This window comes from Oryctolagus cuniculus, chromosome 1 (assembly GCF_051225735.1).
Source record: "Oryctolagus cuniculus isolate XC-2025 breed Fujian yellow rabbit chromosome 1, ASM5122573v1, whole genome shotgun sequence".
Lineage (NCBI taxonomy): Eukaryota > Metazoa > Chordata > Mammalia > Lagomorpha > Leporidae > Oryctolagus > Oryctolagus cuniculus.
Genome location: NC_142867.1, coordinates 131,548,186 through 131,569,892, shown reverse-complemented (window position 1 = coordinate 131,569,892; position 21,707 = coordinate 131,548,186). Strand labels below are relative to the sequence as shown.

The 21,707-nt window shown below is 36.6% G+C and overlaps 1 long non-coding RNA gene across 2 annotated transcripts in view; it reads left to right on the top strand.

Moving 5' to 3' along the window:
• Positions 1–20,001: 20,001 nt before the first annotated feature.
• Positions 20,002–21,707, top strand: part of LOC149128633 (uncharacterized) — a 92,502-nt gene continuing 90,796 nt past the window's right edge. For both annotated transcript variants that reach the window (XR_016222261.1, XR_016222262.1), the window contains exon 1: positions 20,002–20,422. This is a non-coding gene — a long non-coding RNA (uncharacterized LOC149128633). The remainder of the gene's footprint in view (positions 20,423–21,707) is intronic.

Below are 21,707 nucleotides of genomic sequence, written 5' to 3'. Positions count from 1 at the left end.
AGGATTACTGACATCATAAATGAAAGTCTGAACTGTTAAATCATCAACAGGAGTCACTGTGCACTTGCTCCCTATATTGGGACCTCTGTACTTAATGTTTTTTACTATGAGAATTAACACTATAACTAGTTCTCAAAGCATGCATTATACTTTGTCTTTCTGTGTGGGTGCAACCTGTTGAAATCTTTACTTAGTATAGAGTTGATCTTCTGTATATAAAGATATTTAAAATGAACCTTAATGAAGAATGGGATTGAGAGGGAGTAGGAGATGGGATGGTTTGTGGGTGGAAGGGTGGTTATAGAGCAAAGAATCACTATAATCCAAAGGTTGTACTTTTGAAATTTATATTTATTAAATAAAAGTTTTCTATAATTATAACATATCTGAATAGAGCAATACTGAGTAAGAACATTAAATCAGGAAAAATGTGTTCAAATGAAAGATCAGCAACAAATATCTTCATTAATAAAATCTACAAAATTAAAAAAATAACACCAATCTTTTGAAAAGTTAGAGAGGTAACTTTTCCAAACTCATCATATGAGGCCAGCCGGTAAAGCCATTATGGAAGTCTGTCTGGAGATTCCTCAGAAACCTGAATATAACCCTACCATGCAACCCAGCCATCCCACTCCTTGGAATTTACCCAAAGGAAATTAAGTTGGCAAATAAAAGAGCTGTCTATATCTTAATGTGTATTGCAGCTCAATTCACAATAGCTAAGACCTGGAATCAACCTAAATGCCCATCAACAAAAGACTGGATAAAGAAATTATGGGATATGCACTCTATAGAATACAATACAGCAGTAAAGAAATGAAATCTGTTCATTTGCAACAAAATGGAGGAATCTGGAATACATCATGCTGAGTGAAATAAGCCAGTCCCAAAGGGACAAATATCATATGTTCTTGAGCAGTGACAACTGACTGAGCACCTAAGAGGAAACCTGTTGAAGTGAAGTGTACACTATGAGAAAAAATGACTTGATCAGCCCTTGTCCTGACTGTTGAAGAACAACTTACTATTTTGTTCCTTTTAGTATTTTTTGTTCTACTTAATGCCATTGGTTGAACTCGTTAATTAACATGCAATTACTCTTAGGTGTTTAAATTTAACTGAAAAGTGATCTCTGTTAAATATAAGAGTGGAAATAAGAGAGGGGGGAGATGTACAGTTTGGCCCATGCTCATCAAACATACCCCTAGTGGTAGAGTTAGAAACATGCCAGGGGATTCCAATTCAATCCCATTAAGGTGGCATGTACCAATGCCAGCTCACTAGTCAAAGTGATCACTTTCAATTCATAATTGATCATAACAACAGGATTGAGAGTCAAAGGGATCACCTAAACAAGACTAGTATCTGATAATACTGACTGATAGAATTAAAAAGGAGAGAACAACCTAAGATGGGAAGTGACTCATAGAATGGCAGCTGTCCTAAACAGCACTCTGGCCTCAGAATCAGCCCTTAAGGCACTTGGATCTGGCTGAAGAGCCCATGAGAGTATTTTAGGCATGGAAAGCCAAGACACTCTGTGGGGAAAAAAAAAACTAAATGAAAGATCTCTGTGAGTGAGATCCCAGTGGAAAGAATGGGGCCATCAAAGAAGGAGGTACCTTTCTCTGAAGGGAGGAGAGAACTTCCACTTTCACTATGGCCTTGTCTAAATAAGATCAGAGGTGGTGAACTCAAGAGGCTTCCACAGCCTTGACAGCTCATGACAAGAGCCTCTGGTGATTACTGATGTCATCAATTAGATTGTCAATTGTTAAGTCAACAACAGGAGTCACTGTGCACTTACTCCCCATGTAGACTCTCTGTCCTTAATGTGTTGTACTATGTGAATTAATGGTAAAACTACTACTAAAACAGTACTCTATACTTTGTGTTTCTGTGTATGTGCAAACTGTTGAAATCTTTCCTTAGCATATACTAAATTGATCTCCTGTATATAAAAATAATTGAAAAAATGAATCTTGGTGTGAATGGTATGGGAGAGGGAGTGGGAGATGGGATGGTTGCAGGTGGGAGGGAGGTTATGGGGGGGAAGCCAGTATAATCCAAAAGTTGTACTTTGGACATTTATATTTATGAAATAAAAGTTAAAAATAAATAAATAAACCTAAGTTTAATTAAGGGAATTATAAAAAGTTTTCTATAATAATAATAACATCTCTGAATAGAGCAATACTGAGAACATTAAATGAGGAATAATGTGTTCAAATGAAAGATCAACAACAAATGTCATCATTGCTAAAATCTACAAAATTAAACAAACACCAATTTTTTGAAAAGTATTATACAAATTGTTAGGGAGGTAACTTTTCCAAACTCATATAAGGCCAGTTTTTCCTAAAGTGACCTGATAGATGCAAGATCTCTGTTTATCTCTGATTCTCTTTTTTCAAATAAAAACTTACACAGCAGAGTCCCTGCTGAATATAATGCAACACTGTCATCCTAATAGAATTTATATTAGAATATAGGTGGAAAATTTGATAGTAATTGAATCCAGTTTGGAATCCAAAAAAATAAAATAAAATAAAATAAAATGGTCAGATATCATAATCAAGTCAGATGTAATATAGGAACAGGGAAAATATGAATGTAATTCATAATTCCAATAATTCACATCAATCAAAAATAAACATCAATATAATAAACTAGATGCAGAAAACATTTTGTATAAAATTATACATTCACTTATGAGAAGTAAATTGAGCAGAACACTTACAGATTGTATATAATTCAATTACAAAACCCTTGCATTTGAGGAACCTGAGCCAGATTCTATTGAATGCTAACAAAATGAAAGCATTTACCCTATAATTGGAACCATAAAATGATGCACATTTTTTACTTTTATATTCAATACTGCAATGTAAGGTCTAGGCGAAACAAAAAGAAAAGGGAAGGAAATAAAAGACATAGATATAGAAAAGAAGAAATTGAAATTATTTATTTTTCCAGATGATTTTATGGAAATGCAATGAGTTCAACAACAGGCCACCTGAACTGGTAAATGACTGGTAGATTTGTAGGATACAAAGTAAGCACAAAAAATCAGAATAAGTTTTATATACCTATACTATTGTGAACCCACTGAAAAAATAAATTAAAGAAGAAATTAAATTCACAATAAGAAATAAAATACCCTGGATAAATTTGACTTGTGATGTAAAATGCCTCTACAGCATCAATTCTAAAGCCATGATAAAGAATCTGAGATCAAAAAGACCGCTCATATTCACAGATTGAAATACTTTCTAATATTTCCATATTATCCAAGTTAATTTACAGATACAATATGCTTTCCATCAAAATCAATGGAATTCATCATGTATCTAGAAAAATAAACCTAAACCTCATATCTTCACATATATTAAACAAAGTTCCACATAGAAAAGTAACTCTTGAGAAACAGAACACGTCTGGGGTCACAACAAATGAGTTCAATACATACCATAGATGTATGGTAAACCCTGGCATAAAAACTGATGAATAGACCAGTGTAAGAGGATAGAGGCTCCCAAAAAGAAATACCGATACATACAGACAATGGATCTTTCACAAAGCAAACAAAAATACACTGGAAAAGGTATAGTCTATTCAGTAAATTGTCCAGAGGCAATGGGATATCCATATGGACATGGCTAAACCCAGATGACCACCCCTCTTTTCCTATACAAAGTCAACTGAAAGTGAGTCATGGATGTAAATGTAAGAACTGAAACTTACAAAATATAGAGAAAACTATAAGACATTGACATAAGGAATGGCTTCTTGATAAGATACCCTAAGAACAGGCAATAAAAAACTAATAGAGAAACCTTATATCAAACTAACAAGATAATTCGCAACAAAGAAGACAATCATCAGAGTGAAGATAAAACCCCCCTTAACTCCTATAAAACCAGCATCACTTTAATTCTAAAACCAGGTATATGTACAAAGCAAACTAAGACCAATATATTTGATAAATACAGATGCAAACAATCCTCAAAATACTTGCTAATCAAACATAACAACACATTAGAAATATAATTCACCCAGACCAAGTGGGAATGCACTAGATAAAATATGTCCTTGATAAAAACCTTGAACTGGGAATAGAAGGAATATTCATGAACACATTCAAGGTAGTTTATGACAAACACAGAGCCACCATCAAATTGTGTGGGTAAATTGGAAGCATTTCCACTAAGATCTACAAGGATGCTCACCCCCATAATTGCTATTCAATATAGTTCTAGAAGGCTTACTGAGAGCCACCAGCAAGCAAAATCCAAGCAAAGGGATACAAATTGGAAAGGTTGAAGTCAAATTATTACTGTTGATAGAAGATATGATTTTATATATAGGGAAGCCAAAAGACTCCACCAAGAGACTATTGGAACTCAAGAGAGGTTGGTAAATTTGCAAGATAAAATCAATACACAAAATTCAATAGCATTTGCATAAAAAGACAATGCTATGGCTGAGAAGGACATGCAAGATCAGTTCAATTCACAATAGCCAAACAAATTGGAATAAATTTAAATAAAGAGGTCAAATATCTCTACAATGATAATTACAAAACATTTTTAAAATAAATAGGAGAACATAAAAAGGGAAATATCTGTCATGTTCATGGATTAGAAGAATTAATAGAATCAAAATGTCCATACTACTGAAAGCAATTTACATGTTCAATATGATCCCAATCAAAATAGTAACGACATTCTTCTGAAAAAGAAAGATAGAAAAATTGATGCTAAAATTCATATGGAAGCCCAAGAGATCCTGAATAGCTAGAGCAAACTTAAAGAATAAAACAAAACCAGAGTCATCGCAATATCAGATTTCATGACAACTACAGGTCAGTTAGAATCAAAAAAGCCTAATACTGGCACAAAAATAGACATGTAGACCAATGGACTGGAGTAGAAATTCCAGAACTTAATACACTCGTGTACACCCAACCGATCTTTGACAAAGGAGCCAAAATCAATGCCTGAAAAAAAGGTACTCTTCAACAAATGTTACTGGAAAACTTGGATTCTGCATGTAGAAGTATGAAACAAGACCACCACCTTACAATTTATACAGAAATGAACTATAGATGGATCAATGATATAAAACAATAACCTGATAACATCAAATTACTAGATGAAAATATTGGGAAACTCAGCAAGACATTGGCATACACACGGAATTCTTGTTAAATACCCCAGAATGATAGGCAATCAAAGCAAAAATAAACAAATAGGATTGCATTAAGCTAAGATGCTTATGCACTGCAAAGGAATTGCTCAACATATTGTAGAGGCATCCAAGAGAACAGGAGAAAATATTTGCAAATCTTGCAATGGTTAAAGGTCTGATATCCAGAATCTACAAAGAGTTCAAGTAATCCAGAACAGCAAAAACAACAAAAATCCTGTCAAGCAATGGGCAAAGGACAAAACAGACATTTTTGAAGGATGACATTCAAATGGTCAACAGAAACATTTAAAAATGCTCAGGATCATTAGCCATCAGGAAATGCAAACCAAAAGGATGATGAGGGTGAAACCTCACCCCAATTAGAGTGGCTATCTTTCAAAAATTATAAAACAATACATGTTAGCAAATATATGGGTGATAAAATACTATAATCCACTGCTGGTTAAATTGTAAAAGAGTACAACCATTATGGAACACAGTCTGGTAATTTTTCAGTAATCTGAAAATTGTTCTACCGTATACACAGCCATCCCACTCCTAAATATTTACCCAAAGGGAATGAAATCAGCATAAGGAAGAGTTGTCTGCACCTTATGTTTATTGCAGATCAATAGCTAAGATCTGACATCAACCAAGAGATTCATCAACTGAATAATGGTTAAAGAAAATGTGGTATATATACACTATGCAAAACTACTCAGCTATATAAATTAATAAGATCTTGTCTTTTACAACAAAGTATATGCATATGGAAGCCATTATTCTCAGTCAAATAAACCAGCACAAAATAAACAAATAAACAAAGCACAAAGAAACAAAGCACAAAAATGCAATGTTGAGTTTTGGTTATTGCTTACAATCCTTGTCTGTACTCTTGATAAGCAGTGATTTTTCTACTTGTTCCATTCAATTCTTTATTTGGTGCAGAGTTCAGCTTGTGATTATAAAATAAATTGAAATTATGCAATTATAGATATAAAAATAAAAAATAAGAGAGGAAGGAGGACAGAGGGTCGGAGCATGGGCAAGAGGGAGGTTAGGGTGGGAAATATTATGCTCTTAAGTCTGTGTATATGAAATACATAAAATTTGTTCACCTTATATGAATAAAATTATTTTAATACCCCAGTAGACTGGGATAACGTATTTGCCAATTCTGCATTTCATGAAGAACTGAAATTCAGAATACATATGCAACTGCTGAAATTATGCACAAATATATCCAAGAATTGGGAAAGGATCTGAACAGGCATTTCTGTAAAGAAGAAATACCCATGGTCAACAAAAATGGGAAAAATGCAATATAATTATTATATAGGAAAATGCAAATCAAAACACACTAGGTGTCACCTCACTAACAAATGCTAGCGGGGTATGAAGAAAAGAAAACTTTAATATGTTATTGGAGACTGCACTGTTGTGTAGCAATTAAAGCCACCACCTGCAGTGCCAAAATCCCATATGGGGACTTGAGTCCCAGCTGCTCCACTTCTGATCCAGCTCTCTTCTGTGGCCTGGGAAATCAGTGGAAGGTGGCCCAAGTCTTTAGGCCTCTGCTCCCACATGGGAGACCCAGGAGGAAGCTTCTGGTTCCTGGCTTTGTTTTGGCCCAGCTCTAGCCATTGCAGCCATTTGGGGAGTGAACCAGTGGAGGGAAGATCTCTCGCTTTCTATCTGTAACTATGACTTTCAAATAAATAAATATTTTAAAATATAAGATATTGATGAGAATGCAAGTTAGCCTGAGCATTATGAAGACTTAGTATGGCCATCCCTCAAAAAATGAGAAGGGATAAACCTCTCCAACCATTGTGTATGTATCAGAAGGAAATTCAATCTGCATGCAAAAGAGATTTCCGCTTTCTGTTTTGACTACAGCAGTATTCATAGTAGTAAATATTCGGAACCAACCTAGGAATCTATCAATGTGTTACAGGTTTTCCAGTCCTAATTCAGTGATTAAAAAGGATTGAAATATTATTTGCTTGAAAATGCATGGAACTGGAGATCCTTAAGTGAAGTAAGACTGGCATAGGAAGAAGTAAATTTCACATGTTCTCTGATATATGGGTTTCTAAAAAATGGTGGATATAAATATAAATGTTTTTAATTAGGATGGGAAGATTCATTACTGAAGATACTGGGTGGTACGATAACAGATATAGAAACAGAGTTAGAAAGAACGAACCACTGGCAGTGTTCCATAATACAGTGTTGTGACTTTAGTTCATGATAAGATACACTGTATAAGAAATTGGAATGGAGGAGCTTGTGGGCCTTAAACACAAAATATGCAAGGAAAATCCTCATTTTCTAGATTGATTAAATTATGTTGTGTGCTTACTCAAATGTTGCACTGTATCCTGTGATAACATAAAAGTAGTGTTAATCAAAGACTGAGCAAAATTTTAAAAATCAGAAATGTCTCTATATTCTCTCAATGAACTGTCTGCAATATGTGATTAACCAAACTGCATCATTTACAAAGCATAAGAAAGTAATAAGGCAATAATCTCCAGTCCTGCTAAGGATTATTTAAATAATCTTAAAATCTAAACATCAAGGTTGCCTTTCCCATTGAACTTTCTGCTCATCCCTTGCATGCCTTTCTGATATTCTATGAATGCCATTGTTGCAAAGCTAAACTTGAACCTAAATGGAAGAATAGTTGTAAGGTTTTAATATGTATTTATTTACTTGAAAGGAGGAGGGACAGTAGTGGATAGATCTTCCATCCACTAGTTCACTTGTCAATGTTTGCAAAACCTGGGACTGGTTCCAGTTTAATCTAGGAGCCAGGAACACTTTTTGTATCTCCAATGTAGGCAGAAGGTACATGGGTACTTAAGACATCATCAAATGCCCCTCAGATACATTGTAGCAAGAATCTGGAATGGAAGTGGGGAATGGCCAGGACCTGAATGAGGAGGATAAATATGAGAAGAGGGCATCCCAAGTCGTGGCTTAACTCACTGCTCATGACCCCATCCCTTTATACTGTTTCATTCATTCTTAATACTGTTGTCAAATTACAGGCATGATGTTCAAACTTGGATCCATGTATCTCAGTTTAAAAAAAGGCTTAGGGTAACTGTTAAGTTTAATAAAACTGTATTCCACAATTGAGGACCCGGGTGCATTTCCTGATTCTGATCCTAACTCCAGCTTCCAATTAAAGCAGACCCTGGGAAGTCATGATGATGTCTCAAGACATGTGGTTTGTGCCACCCACATGGAAAACCTGAAGTGAGTTACCTGCTCTCAGGTTTAGATCTGATCCCTCCCTGGAAGATGTGAGCATTTGCAAAGTGAACTTGTGAATAGGAGCTCTTTCTCTCATTCATTGTCTCTTGTTTTCTATCAAGTAAATTAGAAAATAATTCATCAGACATAAAGAGCAACATAGTCTTGGAAGGCATCCAAGTAAAGAAAAGGCTGAAAGCAAATGGAGGTATAGCAAAATATTTGTATTCTTTATTCCAATGTAACCTAACAGATAATATTATCATTTTAATAAAAGCTTAACAATGAACAGTGTTGTTACAGTTTCTGATCATTAAAAATAATGACAGAAATTGTATAAACAATAGGAGTAAAGAGTTGAGAACATTCTTTTATAAGATATCTGAGCTTCCAAAGAAATAGTGTTCCAAACCAATTTTATGTGCTAAATACATTACATTTTTTGTGAACTTAAGATACATATGTACAGATTTCAAAAGTAAAATAGAATGAAGATATAAAAATGATTAAATAGAAAATATGCAGAAACATGGTCCATTATAACACCATTACATTGAAGCCTGGAAAAGCAATATGCACTTCAGGTTAATCAGGATTTGTGTCAGAAAATTTAAAAGGGTTACACAGTGAGATGAGCAGATCATTTTCTATGAGGATAGTACAGTGTTTCATATCAGTGTTCATAGACAGAGCATCAGAATATTTAAGAAAAATGCTTACAAAACTGCAAGGATTGCCCAGTGTTTATCAGAACAAATAAACACCATGGTATAAATACCCAACCAGGGGTAATTAATAGTTATCCATATGTCATTGTGCAGATACATCAGCTAACACTAGATGGAGAAAATAAATAGATAAATAAATAAGGTCACTTCAAGTGTTTAAAAAGCACAAAAATCAGTATATATGGAAGAAAAGATAGACAATCCATTTTAACTATCAATATTTCCTACAGAAGCACAGTCTATACACAATCTATAACATGACAGCATTTTGCCATGATGTAATAAAAAAGGCCAAGAATTAGCAGATGAGCAACAAAAATCAAGAAGGATATTGTCACAAATACCCAACAAAGCTAGCAAAACTCATGGTTTAGAGAAACAGAAAGTAAGCAAACAAAAACATCAAAGAACCAGGACTTTCCTCTTGGGGGCAGAAGTAGAAGAGATTGGGAAAATACCTGAACTGACCAAGGCCCCTATATTTTCCTGAATATTAGTTCTATGGATGTTAACATTCTTATTCAAATGTAGCAGAAAACAAAGATGTCAACAATTGTCTTCTTTTCAGGTTTTATTACTGTATATTAGGGATCTATGCAAGAGTATATATGCCTAACATGAAATCATGGCACATAATTTCTAAACTGGTGTACTAAGTGCAATTGAAAGGAAGCAACCTATTTATCCCACAGTATCAAGGGACACCAAACTCAGGTTCCCAGACTTTGGGGATCACTCTCAGGAGATGCAGACTAAGGGGATTCACTCTCAGGAACTAAGACAAACCTCGGCAGCCAGAACATTGAATTCTGAGAGTTCCACACTTTTTACTTTTCCCTCCCAACAGTTTGCATTGGCTCCCTCCTCCAAGGTCTTAATTCTCACCAGAAATCAAACACTTAAAATCAGTTTAAGTCTGTGACCTGTGCAGTCATTTTCATGATCACTAACACCAAATGTGTGTTGTTTGCTTAATATCAAACAACACATCTATAACACCTGTGACTCACCAACAGTTCAATTCTGCCATTATATAGAGTTAGTAGACATAATGGATTAAGATTTTAGCGTCAACACATCCCAGGCATATACCAATGAAAAGCATGTATTTGATTTTCTGGCTCCAGTCAAAATTATGAAGTTATCCAGAGATCCCCTCTAAAGCTATCTTATTTGCATGAGCTTAGCTATGGCCTGAAATTTGTGTATTAGACAGAATCATAGCCACTCATATTGCCCATGAAATATCTGAGTCTTAAAATCAAAGGTACAGGAATTCAGGAGAAAAGAATTTTTTTTTCTTTTACCAGTCACAAATGAACTCTCAAATTTATAAACCATTTTATAGCCAGCAGAATCTGATATTCTGAGATATTCTCAAATGCTACAAGCTATCATTTGACTAAACCAAATTTGCATGCATAATGAAACTACTGTGTGTTCAACAGTTTATTTGATTTTCAGTTCCCACACCAGTTAGCTTGGGGTTGGGGAGTGAAGAATGATTGGCCTTTACAAAGATTTTACTCTCCACACAAGGGTGTGAAGGCAGTTAATACCTATTAGGAGAGATTAATCATTGGGAACAGGTGGGACCCTAATGAAGCGATTAGGCTAAATCAATTCATGTGATTATTGAGTGACTGCTTATTCCCAGCTGTGTGCTATAGAAACTACTTCATATTTGAACCTCCTGCAATTTCATTATTTGGTCATATGGTCTCTGTGCCACCCAAACCTCTGCCAACAAGATGACCATCAACAGATACTGCCCTCCGACCTTGGACCCAAACCATGAGACAAATACCATTTCTTTCTAAATTACTGAGTCTGTACTATTCTGTTATTAGCATCAAACAAAACCCGACTCAGAACCTAGGAAGAGCTGTGCCGGCAGGACTGAATTGTAAACTAGTGACCTCGTTTCTCAACCAAAGGATATCAGATCACATGTGGAAGTTCATTTCTCCATGTGGATTCTGTAATCACCATCAATTTGGAAAGCTGTGCAGCCCCAGGGTTCACACAAACCCTTTTCCTTTAGACACAGGACAGGACACCAGGGTCCTGGCTACTGGCCCAGCTCACCTCCTGTGACCATAGAATACTGGTTTCTGACACTCACCACTTTCCAGCTTCCAATGAGTCCCAGAATCCTCCTGAGGGCTCCTGAGTGTGGTGAGGGAAGTTCACAGAGCAGCAATGGGTGAAACACCTGAGACCTCTCTCAGGAACAAACCCAGAAAGCCTAACATTGGAATGCCAGAAAAGAAGATGCTGTGCGGTTCAGCAGTGTTGCCTTTGAACACCTGATTGTAAAGTCTGCCCTAACAATGAGCATGCATAACATCAGAGAACACACAGCCAATCCAAACGCTCCTAGCATGAGGGCCGTAGCTTGGGGTTGTGTCAGGTGGGGGCAGAGAGGAACTCTGCTTGGTCTCAGGTCTGAAACTGCCTCATCTTTGCAGCTTGATCCTCCCAACAGCAGGGGCCGCTCTCACCTCCCTGATGATCATGACATCAGAGCACTGTCCCTCCCTCCTTTTTCCAGGACCCTATCAAAATCTTGTGACCCTTGGACTTTCAATAATGGTCTCATGTGTAACGGAATGCTGAATCTTTCCGGTATTCTGGGTCTTTATCAGGGTCTTTATATTATTTATATTCTTGGCTCTTTTTTAAGGTCATTTGACTTTAAAAAAAAAATTGACTCCAGGACTATTTTAAGATACTAAAAAATACATTACATAGATTGACCTCTCTTTCTCGTGTTTCTATTACAGATATTCACTTGTAGTTCTGTATTCTGTAATTTAATATTGTTGTCTGTTTCGTTCTTACTGGCATGTCCTAACACATTGGGTTTATGTATTGATCTTATACACAGTAATCCTGCATAATTCTCTGGTCAGTTTTTATTTGTTTTGAATTTTATGGGATTATCTCCGTATATAATAGTTTAATTAACCTTTATTGATGGTTTTGCTGCTTAAAAGCATATCCTTATACATAAAGTTTTCTGTTTTTTAAATTTCCTAACTGCACATCTAGGACATTGTTGAAGACAGAAAATGAAAGGATAGCGGCTTGTACAGCTGTGTTCTGAGGGAAATAGCTTTCAGTGTTCTATGACAATTATGCTCTATATTACAGGTGCATTGCAGCCCATCTTAGTTATAATAAATAATAACTATTTTTACTGCTTTACTCACAGTTTATTTTTGTGATTAGATGCTTAATTTTATTCAAAACTTTTCATCTTTTAATTGCAGTTACCATGTGATGTTTTTGTGTTTCTCTTCCACATGAATTATTTACATGATTTATTTTGAACTGTTAAACACCTTGGCATCTTTGACTCTATCTTGCTTTTCTATTGATCTCTTGTGATTTCATATTTTGCTCTATATTAACATTTTGCTTAAAATATTTGTACCTTTTTTTAATAAAGATATGTTCTTTAAGTTCCTTTTTAGTTCATGTCTTGATCTGACTGTGGCATCAATGTAATACGGTGTTCAGAAAAGAAATTAAATCATATTCCATATTTATTACCACTTTTTATGAATCTGGGAAATTGAGGAGTGTTTTACTGCCTTGAATATGAGGGAAATTCTACAAATCTAGGCCAGAAATTTTGCTTTTGAATTTGTTCATTGGTTATTTTGATTTTTCAAATACTGAGTCAATTATTTTGTTTCTATAGCAGATTCCTATGTTATTGAAGATTTTTGATAAATTTATTTCATAATGTGGTGGCTCTGGGTTTAAGTTTTTTAAAAATACTTATTTCTATGCATTTCAGAATATTCTTTAACTGTGTTGCTAAACTTTATTAATTTGGTCAAGAACAATGCTGTTTGGATTTCTGTCACTGGTTATCTGTGTTGCATATTTTTACTTTTTTTAAGATTATACTAGTCTTTATTAATTCTACTCATTTTATAAAAAATATTAATTTATTAGAAAGGAAGAGTTACAGAGAAGCAGAGGCAGAGAGAGAGATGTATTCCATCCAAGATTTACTCCCCAAATGGCTGAAATGACCAGAGCTGGGCAAACCTGAAACCAGGAGTCAGCAGACTCTTCTGGCACTCACATGTGGGTGCAGGGGCCCAAGGATGTGGGCCATCTTCTACTGCTTTTCCAGGCCATAGAAGAGAGCTGTATTGGAAGTGGAGCAGTTGGGACTTGAACTGGCACGTATATTGGATGCCAACGCTGCAGACGGCAGTTTTACCTGATACACCACAGTGCCAACCATCTGCTCATATGTTTTCAAAACACTTTTCCTTTATTATTTGTTTCTGTGGTACAGTCTTACTAAAGGCATTATATTGATGGTATTCTCCATTTTCACTATCCTATATTGCTGTATAGTTCATCTTAGATCTTAAGAAGGATGTCACGATGATTAGGTCTCTGTCTTCTCACATAATATCTTGAGCCTATAAATTTATCTGTGCACTGATTTATATGACATCTCCTCTATTTCTTTCTGTGTTTGCCAATCCTCCATCACTGCCAACTATTTGCCTCGTGATGTCTCAAGCCCTATGTGCCTTCCAGCTATGCCAGACTTTATGTATCTCTGATCTTGCTCCTGAAACCATATATTATCAGCAATTTTACCATTTTCTGTGGCTGGGTCTGATGTTCATCCTTGTAATCTTGCATTTAAAAAATCTTTGACATCCAAGCCTGCTCTTAGTAGCCTATCCTTGTGCCTGCAGCAAGGGCTGGCTTCAGGGTCTGCATCCCTTTTGTTTACACCACGTCTTTCCTCAAGTGGCTACTACTGTGCTTGTATCTTATGCCAATCCTCATGAGTCTCCAGCTCCTCTACATGTAGCCATTATCTTCCCCTCACATGCTGACCTCCCTGATTCATACAGCCCATGTCAGGACACCTGTGTCTCCATTCCTTTATACACATTGACTTCACTCCTAATTCCTGGTTATTGCTGCATTCCTCTAAAGAAGGCTAAAATTCCCAATTGGTTTGCAATATTTGTCTCACTGTTGCAAATATATTGAGAATTACTGCCTGGCCTGAAAGTCGGTTGGTGGACAATCAGTTGAGAAATCACACAGATATTCGCTATCAGTACAGCTGCAGTGTCCTTTCAGATTTTTCAAAACAAAATGCTAATGTTACACATAAATGGCATAACCACAAACAATGCCTGCCCTGCAACAAGGAAACAGAAACCACTTATTATTGAATGATACAACTGTGCAGAATAGATATTCAAAATATAACCTATTTAAATACTGGATTTTGAATATAAGTATATATTTGACCCTCAGGTCAAACCAAATCTCCTGGCTCTGATGTCTAACAGCCCCTGAAATTAGGCTCTCACTATCAAAGTGCCCTGGAAAATCCCCAAACACAAGCATCCAAGAAGCGTGCACAGCAGCAGCTTCCTGCCACACTACTGAGTGTACCACCATGTGATGTCCTCCCTGACTTCCCTTTATCCATTATCCACCGGCTGGTACCCAATCTGGCCATCCACAACAAAAGCAGAATACTCTCTACTTGATGCTGTCCTGAAGGGGCTCCTAAGTTGATGGATTTCAGAGAAATCTCATGGGTTCCTCTGGACCTTCCTTGACACTGATGAGGCTCATCCACCCATATAGTCACCAGATAGTCACCAGTGATAGGCCCACTGGCATACTGGGTCTGAAACCCCACAGGCACTCCTCTGGATGACAGTCACCTTTTACTGGCTCATGACATAGATAATTGTGGCCTGATTGGAGACTGAATTATAGGGCATGCTCTCTTCAATTCATATTGCAGTGCATCAGCCCTGCTGGGTCACTGACAGACTTAGGATAATTTCATGGTCAACATTATTAATGCAGGACCCATGTTTTCTCATGAAATCTGGCATTGTTCCTCCCCACCTCTCATTTTCCATTTCTGATCCTTGGCATGCATTGAATTTGTGATAGTCTAATATCAATCTCCAGTATCTGTCTGATTTTAACTATCTAAACTGTTGAATTAAATCTGGATATGTTGGAGTTCACAATCTCTGATTCTTGCCTCATTTATTTTTAAATTTAAAACATAAATCCAGTATCAGTATGCCAACTTTCAAAATTGATAATTTAGTATTATCGAATATTCATTATTTCTGAAATGTAACATAGATTCTGACTTAGGTATAGTTGGAAGGATGATTAGAGGGTTTCATTTGTATCTGCTCTTACATTGTAGGTCACGGAACCAATGTTGTGTCCTTCCCATTACCAAGTATTTTCCCTCCATTTTACAATTTGAGAGCAGAGAAGTTAACCATGTCGGGCTAGGGGAACCAATAGACTCTTTGAAAACTTACCTTGGACTAGAGCACTGTTTTCTACCATAGTCGCTATTATTTTGGAATCTTAATATTCAAGTTGCTATCTGAGTTCCCAGTGTTTATTACATTCCCTACCATGAGGAATGACCCACAGAAAAGATCCACCTCTGTGATTCTCAGCAGTAACAGTGCCCTTCACATCAACACCAATTTTATTGCTTTTGTAAATTGAATGTCTTTGGGCCTCTTGTAGAACATAGTCATTTTATAACTTTTTCAGCTGCATCAGTTTAGCAACTGTAGCATAATTCCTGTGAGATTTTGATTGTTTCTTTCTCTATCGCAGAAATTCAGCTATTTCTACCTCCCTTAGCATGGACTGTTTTTGGTTTAAGTTTTCAAACATCATCGTAGTATTACCATCATCCTTTGGGATCTTTGACAATGGGTTAAAACCTTTGTTGTTGATGAGTGTTCTCACATTGAGAAACCCTCCCTTTTCTAAATTTTTTCCTCCACCCTCAGGACTCAATCTCATGCACACCCTGCCACTCCTGATAATACATATTGGCTAGGCCTTACAACTGTTTCTTTTTAGACACAGCAATTTTTCTCACTTAAAAGATTATACTTCTGTAGCTAGGGTCATTAGCATGAAAAGGTTATTTAGCCTTGAAAGCTACTGTTAGGAAGAGTAGATGCAGTGAAATCCCAAAGTGAAATCTATTTCTGGGTGGCAAACTCCTTTCTTTCTCTAAGGCATATGTGATATGATAAGATTATATTGATGTAAGTTGATTAAGTCAGAGTGGCCACAATTTGAGTGATTTTAGAAAGTCCATTGTCTGGGGACTAGTTTGGCAAGAGAGTATAGTTAAATCTACTAGCCAAAGATCATTTTCCTCAAGAGAAAGGGACATAGCAGGTTATACTATCATCAAGATTATGTAAGTATATTATAAGGCTTCATTGGACTACTATTATAATTTAGACTTTTTTATAGCCTTTCTTGTTTTACCCCCATAACCAACTGTTCAGTTAATATTATCAGCATTAAAATGATAGTTATGTTAAAATGCTTTATAGCCACAGTTATTAATTTTAGATTAATCAGAGATGGAAACTTATTTTCATGGGTGTAAATTATCATAATTTTAGCTAGTTGAATCATTTGGAAGCTTTCTGCACTTTCAGAACAAATTTTTAAAACCAAAAATTAAAGTTTAATATACAGTTTTGTCTTTATTGCATATAGCAATATGTATCAAGTGTTTTATGTCCTAGAATCAGGATGATCATAAAAATGTGCTATATATAGATAGATAGATATAGATTATAGCTGAAAGTGCTTAATATATACCTTAAACTATAAGCCAGTATTCATTGGTGTAGATGTCTATCTGAATTTCAAGATTCTGGGTTATGCTATATAATTCTAGCAATTCATCTCATTCAGAAGAGAACAAGTCCTAGGCTGCTTACATACTCTGCTGGATTTGTGCTAACAGTGTTAAACTTCCTAAGAAACCTCCACTCTAAACTTATTACTTTTTCCCCAAAATACTCTATTTTTAATTGATAGCTGGTGGTAAGTGCTTCTGCTTAAAACAGAAATAATCTTAAGATGATAAAACAAGCTATAATTAACATGTTCCAATCATAAACATCACTAGAATGGAGAACTCAATGCTCTGATAAAGAGTAATGAAGCATCAAGCTATGGATGTATCTCAGTGGATCCCTGGTGGTGGAACATGTTGTGGACAATAAGAGCATTGACAGATTTGAAAGTCTTCAATTAATGACATAAAGTGTATAATAATTCAACTCAATAGACAAGATAGCCAGTTCAAAAACTTCTAATCAAAGTGGAGAAAAATTCCTCTTACATTAGTAAGCACCAAATCACAAGGGTACTTATATCATGCAGGATGCATTTATGAGTAGTAAGCCACTTTTATAATTTAAATCTTACTTTACTAGAAACTATGGACTTTGCATTTGGTTAAACTTAGTTTTTTTAAAAAAGATTTATTCATTTATATGGAAGTCAGAGTTACACAGAGAGAGAAGCAGAGGCAGAGGCGGGGGGTCTTCCATCTGCTGGTTCACTTCCCGATTGGCTGCAACAGCTGGAGCTGTGCTTATCCAAGGCCAGGAGCCAGGAGCTTCTTCCAGGTCTCTCGCATAGATACAGGGGCCCAAGAATTTGGGCTACCCTCTACTGATTTTCCAGGCTATATCCATGAACTGGATTGTAAGTGGAGCAGCTAGGACTCGAACTGGTGCCCATATGGGATGCCAGCACTGCAGGCAGCAGCTTTACCTGCTACACCACAGTGCCACCCCATGCTTAAACTTATAATGAGCAATTTAGAGATGAAATATAAAACATATAAAGAGTGGGGGCTGACATTTTGGTGTAGCGGGTAAAGACATCTCCTGTATTGCTGACATTTCATATGGGTGCCCCATTTGAGTCCCAGTTATTCCATTTCTGATCTGTCCCCCTGATAAGGTGCCTGGGAAAGTTGCAGAGCATTGTCCAAGTGCTTGGGTTGCTGCACCCACATGGGATACCTGGAAGCATCTCTTGGCTTTTGACCAGAAACAGCATCATTTTACCTAGCAGTAGTGCTCAAATAGAATGAAGTACAAGCTATGCATGGATTTCAAAATTTTTGCACCAAAATAAGTCCATCTATTTTTTTCTATGAACTTTTTGAAGCCTCAGTGTATTATAGGACCATATGGACCAAAAATGGCTTTTCCTTTGCTTACATTCATTATTTTAAAGTAAGTTCTAGGGATGGTGCTGTGGTGTAGTGGTTAATGCCAATGCCTGAAGTGCTGGTATACATTATGAGTGCCCATTTGAGACTCAGGTGCTCTACTTCTGACCCAGCTCTTCCTATGGCCTGGGAAAGCAGTAGAAGATGGCCGAAGTGCTTGCAAACATGTACCCATGTGGGAGATCAGCCCAGCTTGAGCTGTTGTGGCCATTTGGGGAGTGAACCAATGGATGGAAGTTCTTTTCCTCTGCCTCTGCCTCTTTGTAAGTCTGCCTTTCAAATAAACAAACCTTTTAAAAAAAAGAATGTTCTGTGGCTGAATAGTGTAGAAATTTCTAGCGCCCCCTCTCTGTCATTGCAATTGGCTCAAGGATAGACATTCCTTGCATGACACAAAGATCCTGGTTCAGGTTGCCAAATGTGACATTTGGAGTTCTAATCATCTCTAGTGCTGGGTGGCAATTCTGTCCTTATTCCCTTAGTTGAACTTCAGGAGGGCCAATGTATTCTGTAACTAAGATGGTTTTAAATTCTGTCTCTTGTCATAATGCCCCAGGCTTCCAGCAGAAGTTCTCCCTTCACAGCAAAGAGATTGTGGCTATATTCTTCCTGGTGCCAGGAAGAAATTGTAGAATTTCCCTCATAGTCAAGGCAGTAAAACACTCCTCAATTTCCCAGATTCATAAAAAGTGGTAATAAATATGGAATATGATTTAATGTCTTTTCTGAACACCGTATTACATTGATGCCCCAGTCAGATCAAGACATGAACTAAAAAGGAACTTAAAGAACATATCTTTATAAAAAAAAGGTACAAATATTTTAAGCAAAATGTTAATATAGAGCAAAATATGAAATCACAAGAGATCAATAAAAAAGCAAGATAGAGTCAAAGATGCCAAGGTGTTTAACAGTTCAAAATAAATCATGTAAATAATTCATGTGGAAGAGAAACACAAAAACATCACATGGTAACTGCAATTAAAAGATGAAAAGTTTTGAATAAAATTAAGCATCTAATCACAAAAATAAACTGTGAGTAAAGCAGTAAAAATAGTTATTACTTATTATAACTAAGATGGGCTGCAATGCACCTATAATATAGAGCATAATTGTCATAGAACACTGAAAGCTATTTCCCTCGGAACACAGCTGTACAAGCCGCTCTCCTTTTATTTTCTGTCTTCAACAATGTCCTAGATGTGCAGTTAGGAAATTTAAAAAACAGAAAACTTTATGTACAAGGATATGCTTTTAAGCAGCAAAACTATCAATAAAGGTTAATTAAACTATTATATACGGAGATAATCCCATAAAATTCAAAACAAATAAAAACTGACCAGAGAATTATGCAGGATTACTGTGTATAAGATCAATATATAAACCCAATGTGTTAGGACATGCCAGTAAGAACGAAACAGACAACAATATTAAATTACAGAATACAGAACTACAAGTGAATATCTGTAACAGAAACACGAGAAAGAGAGGTCAATCTATGTAATGTACTTTTTAGTATCTTAAAATAGTCCTGGAGTCAATTTTTTTAAAGTCAAATGACCTTAAAAAAGAGCCAAGAATATAAATAATATAAAGACCCTGATAAAGACCCAGAATACCGGAAAGATTCAGCATTCTGTTACACATGAGACCATTATTGAAAGTCCAAGGGTCACAAGATTTTGATAGGGTCCTGGAAAAAGGAGGGAGGGACAGTGCTCTGATGTCATGATCATCAGGGAGGTGAGAGCGGCCCCTGCTGTTGGGAGGATCAAGCTGCAAAGATGAGGCAGTTTCAGACCTGAGACCAAGCAGAGTTCCTCTCTGCCCCCACCTGCCACAACCCCAAGCTATGGCCCTCATGCTAGGAGCGTTTGGATTGGCTGTGTGTTCTCTGATGTTATGCATGCTCATTGTTAGGGCAGACTTTACAATCAGGTGTTCAAAGGCAACACTGCTGAACCACACAGCATCTTCTTTTCTGGCATTCCAATGTTAGGCTTTCTGGGTTTGTTCCTGAGAGAGGTCTCAGGTGTTTCACCCATTGCTGCTCTGTGAACTTCCCTCACCACACTCAGGAGCCCTCAGGAGGATTCTGGGACTCATTGGAAGCTGGAAAGTGGTGAGTGTCAGAAACCAGTATTCTATGGTCACAGGAGGTGAGCTGGGCCAGTAGCCAGGACCCTGGTGTCCTGTCCTGTGTCTAAAGGAAAAGGATTTGTGTGAACCCTGGGGCTGCACAGCTTTCCAAACTGATGGTGATTACAGAATCCACATGGAGAAATGAACTTCCACATGTGATCTGATATCCTTTGGTTGAGAAACGAGGTCACTAGTTTACAATTCAGTCCTGCCGGCACAGCTCTTCCTAGGTTCTGAGTCAGGTTTTGTTTGATGCTAATAACAGAATAGTACAGACTCAGTAATTTAGAAAGAAATGGTATTTGTCTCATGGTTTGGGTCCAAGGTCGGAGGGCAGTATCTGTTGATGGTCATCTTGTTGGCAGAGGTTTGGGTGGCACAGAGACCATATGACCAAATAATGAAACTGCAGGAGGTTCAAATATGAAGTAGTTTCTATAGCACACAGCTGGGAATAAGCGGTCACTCAATAATCACATGAATTGATTTAGCCTAATTGCTTCATTAGGGTCCCACCTGTTCCCAATGATTAATCTCTCCTAATAGGTATTAACTGCCTTCACACCCTTGTGTGGAGAGTAAAATCTTTGTAAAGGCCAATCATTCTTCACTCCCCAACCCCAAGCTAACTGGTGTGAGAACTGAAAATCAAATAAACTGTTGAGCACACAGTAGTTTCATTATGCATGCAAATTTGGTTTAGTCAAATGATAGCTTGTAGCATTTGAGAATATCTCAGAATATCAGATTCTGCTGGCTATAAAATGGTTTATAAATTTGAGAGTTCATTTGTGACTGGTAAAAGAAAAAAAAATTCTTTTCTCCTCAATTCCTGTACCTTTGATTTTAAGACTCAGATATTTCATGGGCAATATGAGTGGCTATGATTCTGTCTAATACACAAATTTCAGGCCATAGCTAAGCTCATGCAAATAAGATAGCTTTAGAGGGGATCTCTGGATAACTTCATAATTTTGACTGGAGCCAGAAAATCAAATACATGCTTTTCATTGGTATATGCCTGGGATGTGTTGACGCTAAAATCTTAATCCATTATGTCTACTAACTCTATATAATGGCAGAATTGAACTGTTGGTGAGTCACAGGTGTTATAGATGTGTTGTTTGATATTAAGCAAACAACACACATTTGGTGTTAGTGATCATGAAAATGACTGCACAGGTCACAGACTTAAACTGATTTTAAGTGTTTGATTTCTGGTGAGAATTAAGATCTTGGAGGAGGGAACCAATGCAAACTGTTGG